Source organism: Dendropsophus ebraccatus, chromosome 1 (assembly GCF_027789765.1).
Source record: "Dendropsophus ebraccatus isolate aDenEbr1 chromosome 1, aDenEbr1.pat, whole genome shotgun sequence".
In the NCBI taxonomy this organism is placed as follows: Eukaryota; Metazoa; Chordata; class Amphibia; order Anura; family Hylidae; genus Dendropsophus; species Dendropsophus ebraccatus.
Genome location: NC_091454.1, coordinates 68682514 through 68707652, shown reverse-complemented (window position 1 = coordinate 68707652; position 25139 = coordinate 68682514). Strand labels below are relative to the sequence as shown.

The 25139-nt window shown below is 42.2% G+C and overlaps 1 protein-coding gene across 1 annotated transcript in view; it reads left to right on the top strand.

Annotated features, from left to right (window-relative positions):
• Positions 1-24836: 24836 nt before the first annotated feature.
• Positions 24837-25139, top strand: part of SH3TC2 (SH3 domain and tetratricopeptide repeats 2) — a 71370-nt gene continuing 71067 nt past the window's right edge. The window contains exon 1 of the mRNA XM_069972330.1: positions 24837-24963. The gene's annotated coding sequence lies outside the window, so the exon portion shown is untranslated. The remainder of the gene's footprint in view (positions 24964-25139) is intronic.

The window sequence follows — 25139 nt, the reverse complement described above, 5'->3', positions numbered from 1 at the left end:
TGTTTCTATCTTTGCAGATGACACCAAGCTTTGTAGTACAGTACAGTCTATGGAGGATGTACAGATGTTACAGGATGACTTAGACACCTTGAGTGTTTGGGCGTCCACTTGGCAAATGAGGTTCAATAAGTTCAATATAGATAAATGTAAAGTTATGCACCTGGGTACTAATAACCCGCATGCATCATATGTCCTGGGGGGAGTTACTCTGGGAGAGTAGCTGATGGAGAAGGATCTGGGTGTACTTGTAGATAATAGACTACAGAACAGCACACAATGTCAGTCAGCAGCTTCTAAGGCCAGCAGGATATTGTCATGCGTTAAAACAGGCATGGACTCTTGGGACAGGGATATAATATTACCGCTTTATAAAGCTTTGGTGCGGCCTCATCTGGAGTATGCTGTCCAATTTTGGAACCCGGTTCATAAAAAGGATGTTCTAGAGCTGGAGAGGGTACAAAGACAGGCAACTAAACTAATAAGGGGAATGGAGCATCTTAGTTATGAGGAGAGATTAAAAGAATTACATTTGTTTAGTCTGGAGAAGAGACGTTTAAAGGGAGATATGATTAACTTATTTAAATATATAAATGGCCCCTACAAGAAATATGGGGAAAAGATGTTCCAGGTAAAACCCCCTCAAAGGACAAGAGGGCACTACCTCCGCCTCGAGAAAAAAAGGTTCAACCTCCGGAGGCGACAAGCCTTCTTTACCATGAGAACTGTGAATCTGTGGAACAGTCTACCACAGGATCTGGTCACAGCAAAAACAGTAGAGGGCTTCAAAACCGGCCTAGACAAGTTCTTAGAGCAAAATAATATAAATGCATATGTATAGAACTTATCATCCCTCCCCCTTCCCTGTATCCATCCCCTCCTTGGTTGAACTTGATGGACATGTGTCTTTTTTTAACCGTATTAACTATGTAACTATGTAACTATCTTCAGTAAAAACTTTACCCGTTTACTGCTACACCTGCACTACACCAGTTCTATAACAAAAGCTGTGTGTCAGTGTATGCAGAGGTGGGAAAACATACCACTCCTGGCCACTGTGACAAGTGCCTTGTTTGGTACTACAACAACCAACCCAGCCAAATAACACCTGGCCCTCCTGGGTCCCTACAGCTGGAGGCCTGCAGTCTATAAGTCGTCTGGTCCCGCTCATGTTGTGTGCATCCCAGCATATGCAGTGCAGTGATATTACATCAATGTGTTCAGCATAGGAGTGTGCACAAGGTGAGTAATCTATAGAGTAATCTATGCTATTCCTTTTGCAGTAGACTGTGGAATTTCAGGAGCTGTGCTGAGTCCTTGCTTTATCCACATTCTGGAAATAATGCACAAGAGTCTGCATAGTCTAAAAGTTCTGAGTCAGAGTCAAATAATAACACTAATTCTCCACCACTGGGGGATTGGTTGCACCTTGTGGGGTAATGAATTACTGCTTGGTAATCAAAGTGTCTTAAACAGAACCTGACATATCCTTGGACCTGTAAGTCAGGAGATAAACGTTCCAACATTGTTCTCCTGAACTGTCTGGAATCTGTCAAATTACATCTATTCACAGCAGCTGTAACTGTATTTTCAGCTATAGCGACTGGTTACAGTCATTATGCCGTAATCCCCATGCCCAAGAGGGGGTGACTTGCAGCCAAATTTTGCACTCGAGCTGTCAATCAAGCCTGACTGGAAGGAGAATAAATAATATTTTCTCAGCAGATCGCAAAGTGCTTAGGAGAACAGTGTCGGAAAGCTGTTCCCATGACCTGTCAGGTCCTGGTCAGTTTGTGACAGGTTTTTTTTTAACTTATGTTGTAATTCAGAGGCTTAAATGGGCACTGTTGTTATACTTTCTAAACCTACATCAACAGGGGATGCAAAATAAAGCATGCTTGGAATTATTTTTTTGTTATACTTTAAAGTGTCACTTTTGTTATAACTTTCAAAGTCTAAATCAACAGTTGATGTGAAATAAAGCAACTTTGCAATATACATTCATTATTTTCTTTGTTGTTATCATGCTGTAAAACAAAGTTGTACTTACCAGAAATCCAGGTCCAGTCCCCTAAAGGCAGATTTTCTGACTTCTGCCGGTTGAAAAAAAGAGACTAACCAGAGAGTACAGAGAGTCATGTCTTAATGTGTCCATCAATCACATGACTGCCTTCTCTCTGTGAGCGCTCAGATGGCCTGGGAAACACATGACAACCTGTTTATTACTGTTTCCTGTTTTTTTGAGAAAAAAGGAGTCAGAAAACAGGAAGTGCTGTGTTTTCCATGATAACTAAAAAATAATTAATGAATGTAAATTGCAAACTTGCTTTATACCACATCTATTGTTGATTTAGATTTTGAAAGTTATAATTAGAGATGAGTGAACCGGTTCGGCCGGTATGGGATCCGGTTTGGATTTTTCCAAAAATCCGAGTCCGATCGAATTAGGATTTTTGGAAATCCGCTCTGATTTTTTTTTTCTTGCTTTCTAAAATGGCAGCCGCCATTCTAGAAAGCAGGAAGTGTTCTGGGCGGGAAAAGCGCTTTCCCATGATGCCCAGAACACATCCAATCAGCAGGGATCTTGAACTAGCCTACCCCCTGTGTGACGCCGGTATTGCTTTAAGAGGAGCGGTCACATGACCGCACCACGCACCATGTAGAGAGAGAGAGAGAGAGAGAGAGAGAGAGAGGAAGCATACTGTTAGCGGTGCACAGAGCTCGTCATTGATAAAAAGCTGCTGGTGCTGCTGCTGTTGTGTACTACAGACTACTGAGAAGATATTGTAGGAAAGGAAAGATTAGGCAAGCGGAGAGGAGAAACATCTAGTGATTGAGAGAGAAATATAGAGAGGGCGAAAGATAGATAGATTAGGCATAGGACAGCAAAGGGTGCACGGAACAAAAACGTGCTGTACGGATATACAAGTCCTATACTTCTACGACATCCGTCTTATCCTGAAAGAAAAAAAATACCTGGTGCAGGTGTATAGCAGAATATCTTTAAAAAAGGGCTATATATAAATATATATATATATATATATATATATATATATATACAATTTCTATACTTGGACCCTTCTGAGAGTGTGTATATCACATCCGTCTTATCCTGAGAGAAAAAAATACCTGGTGCAGGTGTATATAATAAAAGTCTTAAAAAAAGTGCTATATATATATATATATATATATATATATATATATATATATATAGACAATTTCTATACTTGTCCTTTTTATTACAAGTCCTATATATTTATATACAAGTCCAATATATTACAGAAAATACTGTTCTCATCTACCAAGTGTAGCAATCAGAATTTGAATATAAAGTCATGGCCCTGTGTTGCTAGCAGTAGGCAGCCTGTCATCATGGAGTCCCTATACCAGAGGCAGATATATGCACCCAGCAATCCCGCAGCAGTCAAGCTGAATGCCCAACTGGCCAAGTTGCTGCTGCTCCAGGCTCTGCCATTCAAAGTTGTCGAGTCAACACTACTTTCCCAACACAGCTATCCCGGCCATGTATAGCTATGTTCGCGAAAAGGTTGCTGACTCGCTGAGCCATTCAGTGAGCAGACATGTACATTGAACGACACACATGTAGAGCTGTAATTACGGGCAAGGGCAGTATATGTCCATTACTGCTCAGTGGGTAAATGTAATATGGCCGGCGGACCCCCAGCAACTTGTCCAGAGAAGGGCGATGACACCAACCCGTTGTCACAGCAGGGTTCCTGTGTCGCGGTCCTCCTCCACCTCCTCCAGTAGGTCCAAAACCTCCTCAACCGCCAGTGTTCCTCCCTTGTACCACTTGGGTGTAGCACAGAGGTGTCACGCTGTGCTGCATCTAGCCTGCCTTGGTGAATGGAGACACACAGGGGAAGAGCTGCACTGCCTGTCCTTGCCTCCATGTTGGCTACTGCTGGGCTTTTAACTGCCATCCAGGTTGACTACTGGTGTGCCTGCCCTTGCCTCCATGTTGGCTACTGCTGGGCCTTAACTGGCATCCAGGTTGACTACTGGTGTGCCTGCCCTTGCCTCAATGTTGGCTACTGCTTGGCCGTAACTGGCATCTAGGTTGACTACTGGTGTGCCTGCCCTTGCCTCCATGTTGGCTACTGCTGGGCCTTAACTGGTATCCATGTTGACTACTGCTGGGCCTTAACTGGCATCCATGTTGACTACTGCTGGGCCTTAACTGGCATCCATGTTGTCAACTGTTGGGCCTTAACTGGCATCCATGTTGACTACTGCTGTGCCTGCCCTTGACTCCATGTTGACTACTGCTGTGCCTGCCCTTGCCTCCATGTTGGCTACTGCTGGGTGTTAACTGGCATCCAGGTTGACTACTGGTGTGCCTGCCCTTGCCTCAATGTTGGCTACTGCTTGGCCGTAACTGGCATCTAGGTTGACTACTGGTGTGCCTGCCCTTGCCTCCATGTTGGCTACTGCTTGGCCTTCACTGGCATCCATGTTTACTATTGCTAGGCCTTAACTGGCATCCATGTTGACAACTGCTGGGCCTTAACTGGCATCTATGTTGACTACTGCTGTGCCTGCACTTGACTCCTTGTTGACTTCTGCTGTGCCTGCCCTTGCCTCCATGTTGGCTACTGCTGGGCGTTAACTGGTATCCAGGTTGACTACTGGTGTGCCTGCCCTTGCCTCCATGTTGGCTACTTCTGGGCCTGAACTGGCATCTAGGATGACTACTGATGGGACTTAACTGGCATCCATGTTGACTACTGCTGCTCCTGCCTGGCCTCCATGTTGACTACTGTTGCTCCTGCCTGCCCTCCATATTGGCTACTGTGGCTCCTGCCTGGCCTCCATGTTGGCTACTGCTGCTCCTGCCTGGCCTCCATGTTGGCTACTGCTGATCCTGCCTGCCCTCCATGTTGGCTACTGCTGCTCCTGCCTGGCCTCCATGTTGGCTACTGCTGCTCCTGCCTTGCCTCCATTTTGACTACTGCTGCTCCTGTACTGGCCTCAAATTACTATTGTTGGACCTCCACTGGGCTCCAATGACTACTGCTGCTCCTTTACTGCATTTGTGACCTTTTTCCTGCATAGACCCTGTAATGGTGAATTTCCTGCATAGACCCTGTAATGGTGAATATTGAAGTCTAAAAAAAAATGACTTTGAGATATCGAAAAGATAACGATGTTACTGACATGTAGAGCCCTAAATTCAACCAAATACACTACCCCCGCATCATATAGATGTTTTAAACTATGAAATCCGAAGAAATCCGAAATTCGGTCAAACCCAACTTTCCGAAAAAATCTGAAAGTCCGGTCGGACCGAACTTTTGAAAAGTTCGCTCATCTCTAGTTATAATTACAGTGACACTTTAAAAGAAAGCTATACTTTTATCCAGGTCCAATCTCCAGAAGACCGCTTTTTAGTCTTGTGCTGGTTGAAAAAAAGAACTAAACGTAGAAAGTGCCAGTCATCTGCATGCTCACAGAGAAGGTTGATTGATGGACTTTGCACCTAGTCTCTTTTTTAAAACCAGCACAAGACTAAAAAGCTGCCTTCAAGAGACTTAAAGTGACGCTGTCACCCCCTCTTTGCATTTTGACTGCTCTCCACAGGTGTAAAGGGTAAATGTTACAGCTTTCATTACTTAATTTATATAACACCTCATGGTTCTTGTTTTGGTAAAAAGTTGTTTTTATCACCTGTGGATTGGTATATGTGGGGGGCCTTGCGGCCTATGTGCCACATCGCTCTGCCCCTAGCGCCACTGAGCCCCGCCCCATCCGTGATGTCATCGCCCCATAGGCCCCCGCCCCCTCAGCAGCCATTGGAAGGGCCAACCTAAAGCTCTAGGCCCCACCCCCCTAGATTGTCCCACACCAATGGCCTCTGAGGGGGCCTATGTGGCTATGAAGTTATGGATGGGGGGCGGGGCTAAGTGGCGCTAGGGGCGGAGCGATGTGCCACAAGGCTGCGAGGCTCCGCCCACATATACCAATCCACAGGTGATAAAACTACTTTTTACCAGAGGTATAATATAAAATAAGTAATGGAAGCTGTAACATTTACCCTTTACACCTGTGGAGAGCAGTCAAAATGCAAAAAGGGGGTACCAGTGTCACTTTAAGCTGAAAGTATAGCTTTGTTTTAAAGCATGATAACTAAAAAATGCAAATGGAGTGGTCAAAGGCTGAGAGCTCAGCCAAAAGGTACATTGCTTTACGGTTGTGTACCTAAGAGCAGATGGTGCTATCCTGACCAACTGATGTGCCATAATGTAATCATGCTGCTGTGCATCTGTGTTCGGTGATACATAATGCAACTCAAATGACCCCTAAAAAGCAGGCATAGAGGTTTATTACAAAAGTAGAGTACACTCCTACCCTGCCTAATGTAGATATTCCCTAATGTCAATAGCTTAATCTAGCACTAAGACAGTTTGATGTGGATTACACTTTTATGTTCTCTTTGAGTATGAGATTTTAATATTTATCAGTAAAAGTTAAGCTTTAGAGCCCTAGGGTGTTATCTGCTCTTCAGTGAATTTTTGCTGATTTTGATTTGAGGGATCAAAATGTAGCTGCGGTTAAGCAGCACAGGAAGCAGGTGGCAAGAGGATCTACTTTTCTACTGGTCTGATGGGGTAAACAAAAGGGTATTGTCCAGGGGCGTAGCTAGAATTCAAAGGGCCCCATAGCAAGAAATTGTATGGGGCCCCATAAATCCTGTACACAGCCCACCTTCCAATCCCCCATTCTTACATGACCCGGCACAATCCCCCGGCGTTCAGTTGCTCCAGATCCCCAGCGCAGAAGTGAGTCCACTGATGAAGGTTGGAGGCGGTGCCGTAAAGAGGAACATTGGCGCCTCTCTGCCGGTGGCTGCCATGCCTTACCTTGTCACTGCATTGGGTGATTTTGTGGCCAGGAGGTGCAGGAGGAGGATGGTATCAGCGGTCGCGCGGTCCTGCTCATCTCTTCCTGTATCTCCAGACACTCTGTGTCTCTGATGCTGGGATGTGGGTGCGCCTGCACTGTGACCTACTGTATCTTCATTCACGCACCACACTCCTGTTTGCCGGCACATGTCCCCACCTCCTAGGGTGCAAGAAAGCCAGCTCAGTGAAATTTAAAAGGCCAGTGCGCCCCTAACTGGCTGCTGCACAGCAGTCTTTGGCTATAAATTAAAGCACATTCCCTGGCTTTCCTCTTCCTTGGCTTCCTCTCCAAACCATTGTCTGGTCTCCCAGCTTAGTACCAGGATTTTGCTGATTTGTTTTCTGTAAGGCAAGCTGATACACTACCGCCGCAACAGCCATACGATTGCCCCATTGACGCCTTTATGAGGAAGAAAGTATTCTCTCTCGTTTCCAGAGATGGAAGCCATGTCTGCTGATATCAAAGAAAACATGCAGAAAGGCTTCATCCGCTAGTATTCCTCTTTAGTTGCTGCTGGATTTTTCTTTGTTCAGAAGAAGGATGGATCTCTCCGCCTTAGCATTAACTATGGGGGTCTTAACAAGGGTAGAGTGAAGAACTGGTATCCTCTGCCCTTGATTCACAAAACTGGACCTGCGGGGCGTGTACAACCTCATCAGAATTTGTGAAGGCCATGAATGGAAGACCGCCTTCAACACCAGATGCTTAAGAGTAAATTGTCTCTGCGCTAAGCTAGAGAAGAGCATGTTCCACCAGGCCAGCCTTTATTACTCAGGTACATTATCTCTGACTGTGGTCTACAAATGGCTAAGCTTTCGGGGGTTCTTCAGTGGCCACTTCCTATTGGCCTTCAAGCTATACAATGGTTAATGGGTTTCATCAACTATTATCAACAATTTATCCCACAATTTTCCACCCCGTTGTGCCAATTGTGGCTCTTACCAAGAAGAACTATAACCCCAAGCAGTTGCCGGCTGAACCTAAGCAAGCCTTCTCCAGACTGAAGCCCCCCCTTTTGCTTCTGCCCCTGTTTTGTCTCACCCAGACCCTGCCAGGTCATTCTTTTTGGAGATGGATGCCTCTTCGGTGGGAGCCAGAGCGATTCTCACCCAGAAGGATTCTTCAGGGAAAACTAGAACTCTCTCCTACAGAGAGAAATAACACTATAAAGGATCGTAATCAGGTTGGTTCTGGAAAAGTTCTGCCATATCTTGGAAGGGGTGAAGCATTGCATCAACATCTACTGTATATGGACCACAAAAACCTACTTTATCTTCAGATGGCTCAAGGCCTTAATCCCAAGCAAGCTAGATGGTCTCTCTTCTTCTTCAGATTTAACTTTGTCATGCATTTTCAACCAGCTGAGAAGAACCTAAAGGCTAGTGCTCTCTCACAGGCTTCTGATGTACTTGGTCAGAAGGAAACCCCTTGCCACATAATTTCTCCTGAACGCCTAGTTCCTATGGCCACCGCAGTTCCACAAAATGTCCCTTCTGGCAAGACCTATGTGTGCCCAGTGCTTAGGAGGAGATCACACTTCCTTGGTAACCATGCATCCTAGAATCCAGAAAACCGGGCAGTTGATCTCCCGACATTACTGTTTCCTGAGCCTTTTCAAGGATATCAAGAAATATGTGGCCTCCTGCACCACCTGTGGCAACAACAAGGCTTACCATTTAAAACCAGCAAGTCTAATGCAGCCTTTGCACGTTTCAGATGGCCCTTGGGTACATTTAGTCATGGAGTTTGTCCTTCCTCCTTCAGGAGTCAACACTGTCATTTGGGTGGTCATAGACTGTTTTTCTAAAATGTTCCATTTTGTACCTTTCTTGGTTTCCCTTTTGCTCCTCACCTTTGCCAGTCTTTTTCTCCACAACATATTATTTCCAATTGGGGACCTCAGTTTGTCCCCAACACCAGGTGAAGATAGACTTTGGCCTACCACCCTCAGACCAACGGGCAAGTTGAGAGAGCGTGAATCAGGTCCTAGGAAATTACAGTATCTCTGTAATTTTGCTTCTGCTCGCTGGGACAACTGGTCAATTTTGCTTCCATGGAAAAAATTCTCCTATAACCATCTGGATTTAGGCTCCACACATGCACCTCCTCGTCCTCCACTGCCTTTGTCTACATTCTTTGAGGTACTAACAGTGGATGAAATGGTCAAGGATTTTACGTCTATTTGGAAACAGACAAACCAATCCCTCATACATGCATCTGGTCGATGAAGTCACAGGCGACAAGAAGAGACCTTTCATAACTTTTGATTTCGGTGACAAAGTCTGGTTGTCTGCCAAATATGTGTCACTGAAAATCCCAAGTCACAAGGACCCACGGTTTCTTGGACCATTTACAGTCCTGAAACGCATCAACCCTGTTTCCTACAAACTGTCTGCCACCCACCATGTGTATCTCAAATACTTTCCATGTGTTCCTCCTAAAGCTAGTGATTCTCAATCCTTTTTCTGTCTACACTTTTGAAGACGTCCTGGCTAGGAAGACAGTTAAGGGGAAACACTTCTTTTTGGTAGACGGGCTTCAGTCCTGGACCGTAATCTCCTGAGAAGATTTCTACAGGCAAGAAAAGGGGGGAGGCCAAAGAGAGGGTTGGCCACGGACGTGACCAAAACCTGCAACATGGGCTGCGGCAGCCTCCGCTTCTCTTTTCCCACGGCTCTGGCAGACACCGTGTCCCTGGTGCCTTTTCGCCATTGCACGTGTCTCCACCTCCTACGGTGCGTGTGTGCTGGCTCTGTGAAATTTAAGGGGATAGTGTGCCCCTAATTGGCTGCTGTACAGCAGTCTTTGGCTATAAATTACAGCGCTTTCCCTGGATTCACTGTTGGAGCCTCTTAATGCTTTCCCTAAAATTTGTGGTCCCAGCTCTCCTGCCCTTGATTCCTGCCCGAGAACACTGCCTGTGTTTCCCGCTGTGTTCCTGCCTTACTGCTGACCAGCTTACATTGTCTCCGGCTGTACCTCGCCCGCCACCACTAACAAGGCAAGCCAGGGGTAGCGACCCGGGGGTCGCCTGCTGCAACAAGTCCATCCTGCCTTGTGGCCGGCTCTGGCGAAGAACAGTGACCCCTTAGACTCGGCTCCCTGTGGCGGCTCACACTATTGCTAGTAGCGGACCAGTGGATGCATGACTCCAACCATTTCAACTGCCACAGGGCCACAGTGTTGTGTTTTACACCAGGGAAAGACTACTGCTTCACTTATAAGACTAGGCAGAAGAATCAAATAATGCTGTTATTGGGCAATACACCCCAAAAATGATTAAGAAGATGCAGATGCAGATCTAGATGCAGATATTGGGCTGTTGTGAGTCTTGATGTTTGCTACCAGGATGGTATTGGATGATATTGTATCTTTTATTTTATTTTTTGTTAGTCACATATTAAGCAACATGTACTGATGAGTGAAGTATTACTTTAATAAAGGTCAGCATATGTTACATTTTTACTCTTTATTATGAGGCCATGATGTGATTATGTATGGCTTTAGAATGAGATGCCTTTTTTATTTCCTTGAAAAGAATAAAGAATGTGATGCATATAATTTAGTGGTGGGAGAATTTGTAGGAGTGCACATGTGTGGATTCATGATACATTCTGGGCATTACAAAGTATCCAGACTGTACTGAGTAACAGCGCGGAGGCACAGCTCGCCTTCATTCCCAGTGACTAATGTCCACAATTAACACACAGAGTTATGAATAATCACAAGTAAAGAAACACGTTCTGAGCTTTGGAATAAATGCCTTGTACATTTGCTGCTGTCATTATATAAACACATTTAGCTCTGAAAAACATTCAGAAACAGCTACGTACACGGCGTATGTTAATAATTTTTGTTTGCTTGCTTTATCTTTTAGGTCTAAAACATTTTAAATGAAGTTCTGTTTCCAATGAAATTAACATTGTGGGGTACACAGCTCCTTATATTCTAGGTTCCCATGATATGGTTTTGAGTACTTAAAATGTCACTGTCATTATAACTTTCAAAATCTAAATCAACAGTAGATGTGAAATAAAGCACTTCCTGTTTTCTGACTCTTTTTTTTTTTTTTTTTCTCAAAAAACAGGAAACAGTCAGAAAACAGGATGTCCTGTGTATCCCAGGCCATCTAAACGCTCACAGAGAGAAGGCAGTCATGTGATTGACATACACATTGAGCCATGACACTCTGTACTGGCCGGAATTCCTGTTTCTTTTTTTTCCACCAGCACAAGTCAGAAAATCTGCCTTCAGGAGACTGGACCTGGATTTCTGGTAAGTTCAGCTTTGTTTTACGTTATGATAAAAACAACGAAAAAATAATGAATGTATATTGCAAACTTGCTTTATTTCACATCTACTGTTGATTTACATTTTGAAAGTTACAACGATAGTGACACTTTAATCTAATAATGCTATGACCAAGGCCTAGTTTATCTGCTGCTGGTGACAGTTGGCAAGCTACATGTATAGAGTCTGGTCATTATTTGGGGAACACCGCTTTATTGGGTACTTGAACTATCTTGAACTCAGTTGTGAAGCCTTGGGGGAACTTTCATGTAATTTACTCCAGTATAATGTATTTAGTGGGGGAATGCTGGAAAACATTGCAATTGAATATATTTTACATCAGTGTGATATCAATTTATTATTGCCCTACCCTTGTTGCTGCAATAGAATTATGCTCCAAGACCTTTCACAATCTAAGATGTCTGGTTTCCATTAGAAATAAATAGGATGATAATGCATATGCACAGAAGATCCCAAAACTAAAAGAAGCATTTGGTATGCTAATTCCAGTGGTCAGTGAAGGCCACTGCTAATGGACCCCCTCCAAGGACATGTCAGAAGATGCCGCCTTTAGAAGAAGATACTTGTTAAGCAGGCATGTAAGGTAAGCATGAACTTAATGACTGTGTATATTAGCAACCAGGAGGAATAGGAAAGCTCGCTGACATGCATTCTTCCAACAGTACAATTATGTAGAACATTTCCTCTTTGTTTCTTTGTTCTTTTGCCTGTGTATCAAGTTACAAGCCCAATAGACATTATGTGGTAACCTATAACATCTACTTACATTGTGATTATTGTTTTAGCTGTAAATGCTTGTCTGCTAGCAAGTTTTCACAGGTAGCAAAACAGTATATTATCTAACAAAATTACCTTATTACTTCATTTCTTAAAGGGGTACTCCAGCGGGGGGGGCACTTTTTTGCTGGGATCGGGGAGGAGGTGGCTGAGGGAAAAGACGTCCACTCACCTCCCCGGTTCCAGTGGCGGGTCCCGCATCGTGGCGCTCTGGTCCCTGGTTCCCGGGCCGCTTCCTGGTGTCTGACACGCGCCAGAGACATGTCTCAGGTCCGCTCAGCCAGTCAGTGAAAGAAGGCGGCCAGATCCGTCTCGTCTCGGGCCTGCGTCAGACACCAGGAAGCAGCCGGAAACCGGGGACCGGAGCGCCGCGATGCGGGACCCGCCGCTGGAACCGGAGAGGTGAGTGGACGTCTTTTCCCTCGGCCACCTCCTCCCCGGTTCCAGCAAAAAAGTGCCCCCCCGCTGGACTACCCCTTTAAGATTTATAAAGCACCAGCTTATCCCACAGTATTATAGACAGATTGTATTTAGTGGCATTGTCCATGCCCCACCAGGCTCACAGTTTCAGTTCTGTAGCTTACATATATGGTAGGGCCAGATACTTAGGATGTCATCTTACTTATAAGTATGTATTTTTATTTCATTAACAAGTTACATTCAGGTTACACTTTGTATCCCAATGCAAACTCTGAGGAACATTTTTGTATATATGGATGGCTGAAGCTGACAAGATATAAGAAATTATAGCAGCACAGGTACAATGAACTCCACTCTTAGGCTATGTTCACACAGCATATGAGACTGACTGTTCCGTGACTTGGCTGGGTCACGGAACGGCCGGTCTCTGAAAAGATCATCGTGGCCGGTACTGCAGATGATCTTTAGCGACACAGTGTTCTGATGCAGGCGCATTAGTGCGTGCATGCATCATAACTCCACACAGCACACTATAGAGTTTGCCGGAGCCGCAAGCTCCATAATGTGCACTGACAGGGTTTTCTGTGGCCGCTATTCACTGAATGTCAGTTTTCTACGGCACTCCTAGGGATCTTGGCCGGAGTGTATACGAGGTGTATACACTCCAGCCAGGATCGCTTCAGCCTGCAGAACTATGTAAGTTCCGTGGAAATCAGGGCCTTTGAAACAACGTCCGTGATTTCCATGGAACTTACACAGTGTGAACATAGCCTAATAGTGCACGCCTCACCAGGCCCGATCCAGGAACTGTATCCAAGACAACAAAAAAAAAAAAGTGAGCTTGTAGCTGGCAGGCCACATTTAAGTAAATTTTATGACACGACTGATAGAACCCCTTAAATTATAGATTATATATCAACAGATAACATTTAACATCTTAGCAACCCATGATGTACCTGGTAAAATGCTGCGCTGCTAGTGGTGTATAAAAGGCCTCACTCCCTGGCCCTCTGTGTACTGTACCACTTTTAGCTGCTATCAGACTGCGGCCATAAGTCGTTGGGGCCTGAACGGCTGTGCCGGCTAATTTACCATTTTAATGCAGCTGTCAAAACTGAAATCAGCATTTAAATGTTGGTAAAAAGGCAATCCATGTCGGTCTAGTGGCAGATAAGGTTGTCATCAGCGAAGTTCTGATGCTGGTCCTGGCTCGGCGATCACTAGTATTTTTATACTGATTCATTTTAGTTAATTTTATTTTACGTTTTGCTTTACATTGATTGACATGTCCGTAATCTCGCGAGATGAGTATTGATCCCGTGCATGCGCAAGCCCACTGACACACGGTTGCGTTGAGACTGGCTTGTGTTCCATCTCCATGTGAAGCTTCATAAACAGGTTGGCTACGTAATATGTTTTTGTGCTGTCTATTGGCTGATTGTATCTCTTCCATCATGTGTTCCTGATTGTACTTTATGCCCAATTATATATTTTATCCTTTACACATTACGTAGCACTATCCATTTACATGTTTTTTCACTTTTACATTATGGGACTTGTAGTCCCTCGATTTTCACTTGCTCTATATTAATTGTATTTTCACTTTGATTGTATTCACTTTGATTGTATGATTTACACTAATTATCTAATTACTACATGTGTGTATAAATACCCTGACTAGAGGGAGTGTGTTCACTATGTTTGAAAACGGTGTTTATTGTGACACTGAAACGTTGCTGCTGTTTGCCTTTATGAGATAATAAATCACTGAAGACAGATTACGAAGTGCTGCCGTGTTTTTTGGATTGGTATATTTGCACGAAGGACCATTAGTGCTGTGGTTGGCACCCACTCTACGTTTGTTTTTCATCCGAGTGCTGTGGACTTTTTGTTTCTTTAGTATTTTTATACAGTGATATAAATTTATCAAAAATGTAACTGTGTTACTTACACAATGTGGGGTGCAAATATAATAGGGGATCTTTGGTACTTTCCAGTAATACAGTATAGTTTATAGTTTATATATATTTTTGGACTGAGCCATAACATTTTTATTTACCTTATTTTTTGTTCTTACAAAGCACAAAAACTACCAGTACTGAGTGCTGTCTAAAAATAGCTTTCTTCTCCTTTCCGCTTCCTTTCCGTTTCAGATTTGTAAGGTTACATGACATCTCAGAACAGGTTTCTGTGTGGAATTTCTTCAGGCTGACTAGCAAAATATCTTGGCAGGCCTTCTCGTCATTTCTGCCATTTGCTACAAATTGGCACCTTATCACTTACAGATGACTTTGTGGAGAATGAACTGGTCAGACTGGCCTGGCAAGCTGTATCTGCACTTTCTGCTGCCTTGTAGACCAGTATAAATAATGTCTGCACAGGGGAAACACAGACTTTTTTAGACCTAAGTTCACTTTGCGTCTTGTATCCAAGGCTAAATAAATTTTGTGTGCTTTTCTTGTATACAAAACACACTTGTTGCAATATCTACATTCTAACCTTATAAGCTATGTCAGGAACTTTGGAATACTATGTGAAATAGATAAGGTTTTGCAGACAGCGGAACAGGTCTCAGCTATTTCTACTATTTCTTTTGTGCTCATTCCCTTTGTCAAAGTTCCTACAAGTCTGGTTAGTCTGCATTTTTTAGTACACTTTTTACAGAGGATCTTGTCCATTAGGACCACTGCACAATAAATGTAAGCTACATCCAATGATGACATCCATTGCTGAGTTTTACCTACCTGGGAGTGGTGATATTGATTTCATTTATTTTTAATGCACTCTGGATACGGGAATAACTCTTAGGCATTGAGATGCTTTCAGTCTATTGCGTGAAACCATGACGCAACACTGGATGCTTGCTAGTTAATAGTATTTCAGAAACATGGAAGATCAGAGATGTATGAACATGCTGTATCAGTTTGCCAGGAATGCCAACAGCAGATCCTCGTGGTATAATAATTACCATCAAAAAGGACGAACATATTCCCTTTGGTCAGCTCTACAAAGACGTGCTTCGGAGATTGGTAAGTGCTATTCTTAATATGGACCATTATAGGAAATGGCTGGAAACCAGGCTTTATTTTTAATTTGTAGATATCCTCAAAACTTATATGGTTTGGTTTACATTTTCTGCTTTTACCATTGGAAAACTTTTTTTTTTTTTACCAAGTCAATATCTTGATTATAAAAAACAAAACAAAAAACAAAACATAACTTAATGTATAATGAATGGTAAACATATAGCTTTATTGCTATTGATTGTATGAAGATTTTAAAAGCTGAATTACCTGCTTTATCTTCAAGAATCAATATGCATTGCTTTGTTATAAGAAACCGCTATTCATAATCAAATGTATTCGGGTCAGTATGAAAAAAACATGAGCACCATTTAACCATTTGGAAAAAGTTATTATTCTATTTAAATATACAATGTTTTTAATTCTCTATTAGGCTTTCCTTGCTTTTGTTCCTTAGAGCCTTGCAACTCAATGAGAAAGGCTGTCTATGTACATGCAGAACAGTGTATTATCATATAAAAAAAGGATATTTAGATGTGTTTTAGATGTGTCTCCAAAACAACACATCATACAGATGACTTGTAATAATGTCATAAACTTGACTAGAAATTCACAGCATGCAGGTTTTCGAAGTTTACTATAAACTTGGGCACATCTTTTTCCACAATTTAGTATAAACTCTTTATTTTTGTATAATTCCTGCAGATCACATTTACAATAACTTTTTTTTATGTCTACTTGACCTTCATCTGACCATCTAATGTTATATACATAATAAAAACTGCAGCACAGGTGATACCTGTAAACATACCCAGTTATAAAAACCACATACAAAACAGCCTTCAAAACAACAATAGACATGCGTAATTTCTCTTGGAAACACCAGTAATCACCCACTCTCGTAAGATCATGGTCTGTATCAAGAAAACTTAAACCATTTGGACCATTTAGATTTTAACCACCAATGCCTGGCTTGATCTAAGAGAGCAGCCTTTTAATAGACTTCTAAGTTAGGGCAACTTAACCTGCCTTTGGACATTGGCAAAATAAAATGTTCCTAGGAATCTGTGCCCTCTGATGACTCCATAGGAATCTCACTAACATTTTTGTGTAGTGTAGTTAAACAAGATTTAGTGACGGGAATAGGCAAGTTTCTAAAATAATATATCTTGGGTAACAACATAATTTTTGTGATAGAGATATCCAGGATTCTGGGAGTTTGGAGAACGATGCCACATCTTTATTAATAGTGGCCAACAAAGATGTAAGATTAGTTATGCCTAATTTAGAGATGGGATATATAAGGGTAATCCCTGGGTACGGTATCTAATCGTTAGATCATTGAAATTGCAGAGTGATTTGGAATTTCTCCACTATGGATTGTGGAACACCCATATTAAGGATCGTGGATTTGGAGAATTTATAGTAGCTTTTCTTACTAAATTCCTCTAGGATGTGAGTAACATGCAACAGGGAGGGTTCTGGGTTAAAAAGACAAATGATGACATTGTCTACAAACAGTCCTATACGATGTTCAGTGGACCCTATTTTAATTCCCATTATGTGCAGAGACACAAAGATCAGGGGTGAGAGGGGACACCCCTGTCTTGTACTATTAAAGATCAAAAATGTTTCAGATGTCCCTTAGGTATATACATGGGCTGAGGGTAAGAAGTATAAATATGGCTTTAAATACAGTATGTCGCCCTGAAAGCAACATTTTTGCAAGATAGTCTTGAAGTAACCCAACGCACCCGGTCGGATGCCTTGTCTGTATCCAAAGTGAACATTCACCAGTGCTCCACTTTGAAAATTATATTAATAAATCTTCTTGTGCTATCTATGGTTTGCCTGCCCTTAATAAAGCCCACTTGATCATTCTCGATAAGGTCAGGGAAGAGGGGTGAATTTCTCATGGCTAGGATTTTAGAGAAGAGTTTATTATTGGCCTAAAATTGTTGGGTCTATCTGGGGACTTTGGCAGGGTCACCACCAATTGTTCCATCGGGACCTGTGTTCAATATCTGTGAGCTTAGTCTTTAAAGTGTAACTACCATTTTTAAAAACTTCTGACATGTCATAGCGACATGTCAGAAATGCATATCGGCAGGGTCCGGCTGCTGAGAACCCCGCTGATCGCCAGAATGAAGGAGCAGGCACACGCAGGAATGTGTACCTGCCCCTTTATCTCTGCTAAAGGGGGCGTGGATTCCATAGACTGCTCATATTAGAAGAGATAAAGGAGAGATAAAGGAGGAGATAAAGGGGCAGAGCATTGTGAGCATTAGTAAATTCCACTATTTTGTTTTCTACATTTGCTGTGCAATTACCAAGCGCTTCTACTTCTATTTGCACTGTACCAATAGAAGGTTGCAGAGCAGCACTGAGGGAAGTTTTAAAGTCCTTCAATAAACGTTTCATTTTCAGATTCAGTTATCTGTGGCAGGTATATCCATGAATGTAGTGTAGCACTGAGTTAAGTCTGCTTTCCAAGACAGGGGTGTTGGTGGCAATTATGGCGTATCTAGCAGACTCTGCTGCTTTGAGCATTTACCACTTAAATCAACAGGAGCTGGAAACCATGCGTTCTTTAGGTGCTTTGTTGTATCTCCTGTATACTGTATATTACCTTTCACTTGTATGCCTGCTGCATTGTTTAGCCCATGGCAGCATGCTGTAAGCACACCTCACTCTACCTAAATGTCCTGATAAAGTTGTATTTTCCCCCTAAAAATGAAAACACATATACAATATATGTGCATATGGCCAACTTTCTGGTCTAGAAAGTGGTGGTAATGTAGGCTGTAGGGGCATTACTCTGGGAGCTGGAGCTCAGAAACAAGATCCAGCCATGCCTCCTAAAACAACACAAGATTATGACCCAGATGTACCAGACTAGTGTATGTGCAAACTTAGAGTAGACAGTCTTCAAAAGCGCCAGATTTATCAGTCAATCTTTCTCATCTAAAGATGGTGTCTGCACTAGAGATGAGCGAACCTGCCGGATTTCTGGTTCGTATGGCATAGGCTGTACCCCAGTTTTCCAGGTGTTCCTTAGGCTGTATCCACCCACTGCACGGAGCCGGCAGACAGCGGGAGTCAGATGCCGAGATTTCTGGTTCGCACGAACCAGAAATCCGGCAGGTTCGCTCATCTCTAATGCAGACTCCTTAGTATATCTGGGCCAGTGTGTTGTCTTAGGACAGAGAGCTGGAAACAGTTCACGTTAAAAGTAAAAGAACTATGTACGAGGAGAACCAACCTGGAGAAGAATGTCCGTTCTCTACCCAGCTCCATGCCATGTGACTGAGACGCGTATTCTGCAAGTCCATAGGACCGTCTTGCCAGGCCTGTCTCTGCCTGCTTGTTCTGCTGACTGGTCCCTGTGACAAAAGTTTTTATTTATGACAGGTATTCTTTAAATAATTTCCAGTCAGTGATTGATGTTAGCAGAATCCGCTAAGTCTGATTCTTGTAGATGCATCCAGCACATTTTTGTTGGCACTAAAACATTTGTAAAGTGGTGATGATGCCTGGTGTAGAGCACAACATATTTATTTCACTTCCAGCTATTTATTTTTACTTATCTTTTACTGAAATCTCTCTTTTACTGGAAAGTATTCCATGATCCTTATGCCTTGTGGGAGATTATTAGGTCATGGGATTCATTATGTGATTTTAGGATTAGCTGTGAGCACAATGTAGGAACATAGCTTTCACAATAGTTTCATAGTTTATATCTAATTGTTCAGGGCCTCTAAGGAGCAACTTCAGCTAATGTCTGTAGGCCATATATGTTGGCAAATGTCATCAATTGGAGGAGAACCCACCAACAATGTACTTTACATGTACATGTACTTTTTTTTCCAATGAGATGAGCATTTATGTTTATGGAAGATATCAATTAAAGTTATTTTACTAATCAAGGGTAACCACATATAAAGTCCATGTGCCATGTTCACTTTCTCTAGTATAGTTTCTCTAGTATAGTTTCTGTACAACTGATAAAAATTGTTTGTTTGTACAGTATCTTAAATGAAAAACATCAGTTCTGTTTGCATATAGTTGGGTCTGAGCATTAGTGTTGAGGCTGAGTAACCCTCCACCATGGAACTAAATATACTTGTACATGCATTTTGTTTGTGATTGTTGGGGTATTTTCATATGATGAAATGGTTTTGCTCAGCTTTCTTAGTGCTTATGGTCAGCCATTGACTAGGTGTACTGATATTGAAGCCTCCAGAACAGCCATGTCAAACTCTCGTCCGCGGGCCAAATCTGGCCCGTGGTGCCACTATTTTTGGCCCGCCAGGCAATTCAGAGTTTTAATTACATCTGGCCCGCCATGACTACTACATAAGAGACGATGGGGGAGGGCTGACTACTATATAAGAGACTATGAGGAGGGCTGACTACTACCTGAGACTATTGGGGAGGGCTGGCTACTATATGAGATTGTTGGGGAGGGCTGGCTACCATATGAGACTACTGGGGAGGGCTTGCTTCTATTTAAGAGACTATTGGGGAGGGCTGGCTACTATATAAGAGACTATGGGGAGGGCTGGCTACTATAAAAGAGACTTTTGGGGAGGGCTGGCTACTATATGAGACTATTGAGGAGGGCTGGCTACTATAAAAGAGACAATTGGGGAGGGCAGGCTACTATATAAGAGACTGTGAGGGAGCGCTGACTACTTTATGAGACTACAGGGGAGGGCTGGCTACTATATGAGACTACAGGGGAGGGCTGGCTAATATATGAGACTATTGGGGAGGGCTGGCTACTATATGAGACTATTGAGGAGGGCTGTCTTTTTTCATTCATATAAGGAAACATTACACATATCAATATCAATATAATCATAAAAAACTAGTCTACCTTTTTATACAATTTAGTGTATGTTTTAGATATTCATTACAGTATATTGTATGTTGTTTAACTTTAGGGCTTTAGCTTAGGATAACAATTGGAGCCTACTCTCGATTTCTGTTGATCACAGCACTAAAGCGGTACTGTCATTTGCACATACTTTTTACATGTTACCCAGACATGTCAAAAGCTTGTATCACACCTGAGTGAGGCATGTGGAAGCGTGCTCCAATCTCCGGCTGGCTACCTGATTCAGCTGGTCACAGTTAAATCAGTCAGGCTCCATAGACTATATTGAAATAGTGATGGCCAGGGAGTGGGGTAGACCCTGTTATACAAACATGTCTGGATGACATGTCAAAAGTTTGTACAAATGAACACAGTTTCCTTTAATCCCTGCCATTGTTGCAGGGGTTGGGGTTATGTCTGTCCATTACTAAAGCCACGCTACCTATGGCTACTCAAAAGATCACTACTACTGAGCACTTATTCATATTGATCAAACAAAAAAGGATCCACAAAGGGATACAAAGAATGCAGGACAATAAAAAATAAATATTATTGTAATCTTTATTTAAATAATTAATACTTAATAAAATTCATTAAAACAATGAAAAAAGATGAAACAGAACCATACAATAAAGAAATTGATGAGGGGACATACATATATACTTTATGGAATAATATATATTGCACATGCATAGAGAATGCTCATAGAAAAAAGTATAGATGTTGTAATGCAGGCAGCCTCCACTAGATGGCGAACAAATACAAATGCAGGAAGAAAGACCTAGAATGGCAAGAGAAAAATAGTTTTTTCTTCAAACAGGCAAAAACCTATAAAGTGCCAAGGGTACTGGATAGGTACCAAACAACAGGTGAAGTCACCCAATCATGTTACATGTATTCTAAACCAGGAGGATGCGTGTATTCAGCCAAGTCCCTCTCACTTACTCACCCTACGTACGTTTCGCTTAGCTTTATCAAGGGATAAAGCTAAGCGAAACGTACGTAGGGTGAGAGGGACTTGGCTGAATACAGGCATCCTCCTGGGTTAGTATACATGTAACATGATTGGGTGACTTCACCTGTTGTTTGGTACCTAAAAGAAAAAAATATTTTTCTCTTGCCATTTTATGTCTTTCTTCCTGCATTTGTATTTGTTCGCCATCTAGTGGAGGCTGCCTGCATTACAACATCTATACTTTTTTCTATGAGCATTCTCTATGCATGTGCAATATATTATTCCATAAAGTATATATGTATGTCCCCTCACCAATTTCTTTATTGTATGGTTCTGTTTCATCTTTTTTCATTGTTTTAATGAATTTTATTAAGTATTAATTATTTAAATAAAGATTACAATAATATTTATTTTTGATTGTCCTGCATTCTTTGTATCCCTTTGTGGATCCTTTTGTATTTGTAGTCATCCATTTGTACAAGAACTCAGGTAGTAAACACATGCTTTTCTTTCTGATGTGTTTGTCAAGTTTATATTTAACTATGTTGTAAAGTTCATACTTCAAGGGTGGCTGGAGAGGACCAGGGCCAGATGTCTTGGCTGTACTAATGAACTCCATAATGAGGAGCGGCAGTCGACTCAGGTCAGAGTACAATGGGACAACTGCGTCACAGCAGACATTTGCTACTATTTATTGTAATAATTCTCAATAATACTTCAGCATGTACAATGCATTTGTCCTGTTATCATAGGTAGCTGTGTTTATAAATAGTGGCAATAAGCCTACTACTACTGGTAGTCATTACAACAAAAGCTTCAGAGCCCAGCAAAAAAATTGTTGTAACTGAGAGTCCTAACCTCTCTTTGGCTGTTTTACTCAATTTACATAACTCCCATAGAGATTAAAGGGGAAATATCAGCAGCTTAGACGAAACTGACCTGCTAATAGTTCCCTAGTGGTCATGGGGCACTAAGGATGAAGGTATGTCTGTTACCTTCATCCTTGGATCCATTACTGTGCTGTTTATTTTGAAATCCTCTGCCCAATATACCGTTAAGAGCACTGGGGTGGGGCTATCTTCTCCTGAGCACCGATCCGTCCAGAGTCCCAACCAAAAGTAGTACTGTGCTCTGCCGGAACTTGAGAAGTAGAATAAAAAGAGATACTTGAGAGTAGAGAGAATATTTGTGCTCGTGCTTTGACTCTTTTGGTCTTTGCACCACCTATTGCCCACTAGTGTCGGGCGACCCGTCCTTAAGGGTGACACAAGCCCCAGACCTTGTTACCTGGGTTAAGTAGCGTGGTCAGATTTCTCTGATTAAACCCATGCTGCGAGATAGAGTACAGCGGCTTCTAGCAACTTTGCTCTATCTGGATCAGTTCCTCTTTCTTTAGGATACTTTCCAGCACTTTTAGACTTGTTCTCAGTGTGGGCTGGGATGATCCCTGAGTTGTCCTAAGTATGCGTTCAGCACTGCATGGTGTGTAGAAGTGCTGATTTCAGGAAGAGAGTGCGCTTGCTTCTCATGTGCGTCTGTCTACTTCCACACCTCAGACTAGATTACACTGGACCAGTTTGTGTCCTCTAACAGGGGACCTGGCATAGACCAGGGCCCAGCTTGACCGCTGTAGAAAGCATTCTGGTTTGCGTCCTTCCAGAATTCAGAGTAAGATTCCCAAAGGTGTGGCTACACTTCCTCGTCCCATGTGACAACTTCCTACAGCATCTGTAATGTGTGCTGCGAGTGGGTGAGAAGAGAGTGCAAAAAAAAGAGGAGAATAGAGATAGGTAGAAAAGAGAAAGAGCTCTCATTGTGCTCAGATCACAGAACCAATAATCCTTTAAACACTACAGCTGTGCAGCAATAGGTATACAGTACAAATACTAGCGACATCTAGTGGTAAAACTTAAGTAAAACTTCATCACCACTAATACTTTAAAGTACAGGCTTTTGCAAGAGGTGTAAGAAGAAGCAACACCCGTGTTGGGACACCACATAAGCAATAAAAAAAACTTTTTAAAATTAACCCCTAGACAACCTATGCCGTAAGGGTATGGCATGGGCACCTGTGACCAGACGATCCATACTGTACCCATATGCCAATATTTGCTACGGCAATATGAAGCGAGTCCAGGAGGACAGAATGCTGATGCAGGAGGCCAATTGCTATCAGCAGTCGGACCCTCACCGTTAATGACCGTCACTACCTCCTTAAATGCTATAGCATTTAAGTGTAAGTGGCAGGTGCAACTCCTGTCACTTACTTTTCAGCACCCTCACAAAGTTATACTATTTGCAGTTGGATTGGTATAGCATTGAACAGTATATGCAATGCAATAATTGCATGCAATAGTCCCCAGGGGGATTTAAAAAGTGTAATTTTTTTTTTAAATATGCCCCTCCCCCAATAAAAGTTACCCCCCCCCCTTCCCATTATACAAATAAAACATGTACAAATAAATAAACAAACATTTTATATATTGTAGCGTGCGTAATTGTCCGATCTATTAAAAAAGATCATGGTGCAAAAATGACATCCCATATAGCCCTGTAGGTGAAAAAATGAAACTGAAATAAGTTTGGCAATTTTTTTCAGAATTATTTGCAAAATAATTGACTGTAAAAAAAATAGTAAAACATTAAAAAGCTGTGAAAACATGTCTACAGTTGTCAGTGGACAGCAAAATCAATTTTTTACCCTCAATTTCACCCCATAAATAATATTGTTGGGGTTCCATTATACGTTTTATACTAGAGGAAAAGGAACAATTTCAAAGAACACTTGTTTCTACATGGCCCTGTAGATGGAGGAAAAAAAAAGTGCTATAGCTCTTAGAAGATGAGGAGAAAAAAATAAAAGTCAAAAATGAAAACTGACCTGGTCATTTGGGCTATTTTGGGCTGGGTCATTAAAAATATAATAATAATTATAAAAATAATACATAGTATCACTATATGCAGAATTGTAACTTGTGGTAGGGCCCACATTCATGCCACATTTATGACATATCCTGTGTATGTGCCATAAATATCCAGATGGGAACATCTCATTAAAAATCTATTGTAAGTTAATGGGAACAGTTTTCATCTGTTTTACAAAACACATACCTTATATCTAATATGGCTTCCTTTATATCAAGACAGATATAACAAATCCAGTGTGAACAGAGCTCTGTGGACTGCATTTCAGAATGATCTACAAGAGGAAGAGTAGAGAGGACCCTCACCATGAATAAATAAGACTTTTATTGTTCTTTAAGATACATGCCCATCAGTATATGCTGTAGCAGGACAGGGGCCAGACATAGACCTAATAAGTGACAGCTATTTCGCCCTTCCTCAGAATTTCAGAATTATTTTAATGATCCATGAATCCTGTGATATCGAGGGATATTCATTGTAATCTTGTGGACTGTGCTGATGACAGGAGGGGTGATGCATTGTGTGAGAAGGAGGTTCTGGGAAAAGGAGAAGTCCCTGGTACATGCTTGATAAGGAACTAGTGAGACATTCCTTCTGTAGTGTAGGAGGGAGGGGTTGGTTTTGCATACACTTGGCTCCCAATCAGTGCATTCTACACTTGGAAACTACAGTCACACACCTAAATCCTGTCAAGACTCCTGCCATGCACAACACTACAGAGGAACCATGATCAGAACCAGCGGGCTGCCCTGGTAAGGAGACACTAGTATGCCACTTGTGTTAGGACAGGATTGATTTGGCTCTTCTCTCTCTTCAGCCTTTATTTATAGCTAGGGTTTGTTGCTTACTGCTTGGCATGTGCACACACCTTATTTTATCTCTGCTTGTCAATAGAAAGACTGCACACTTCATCTGGAGAACTAGAAAT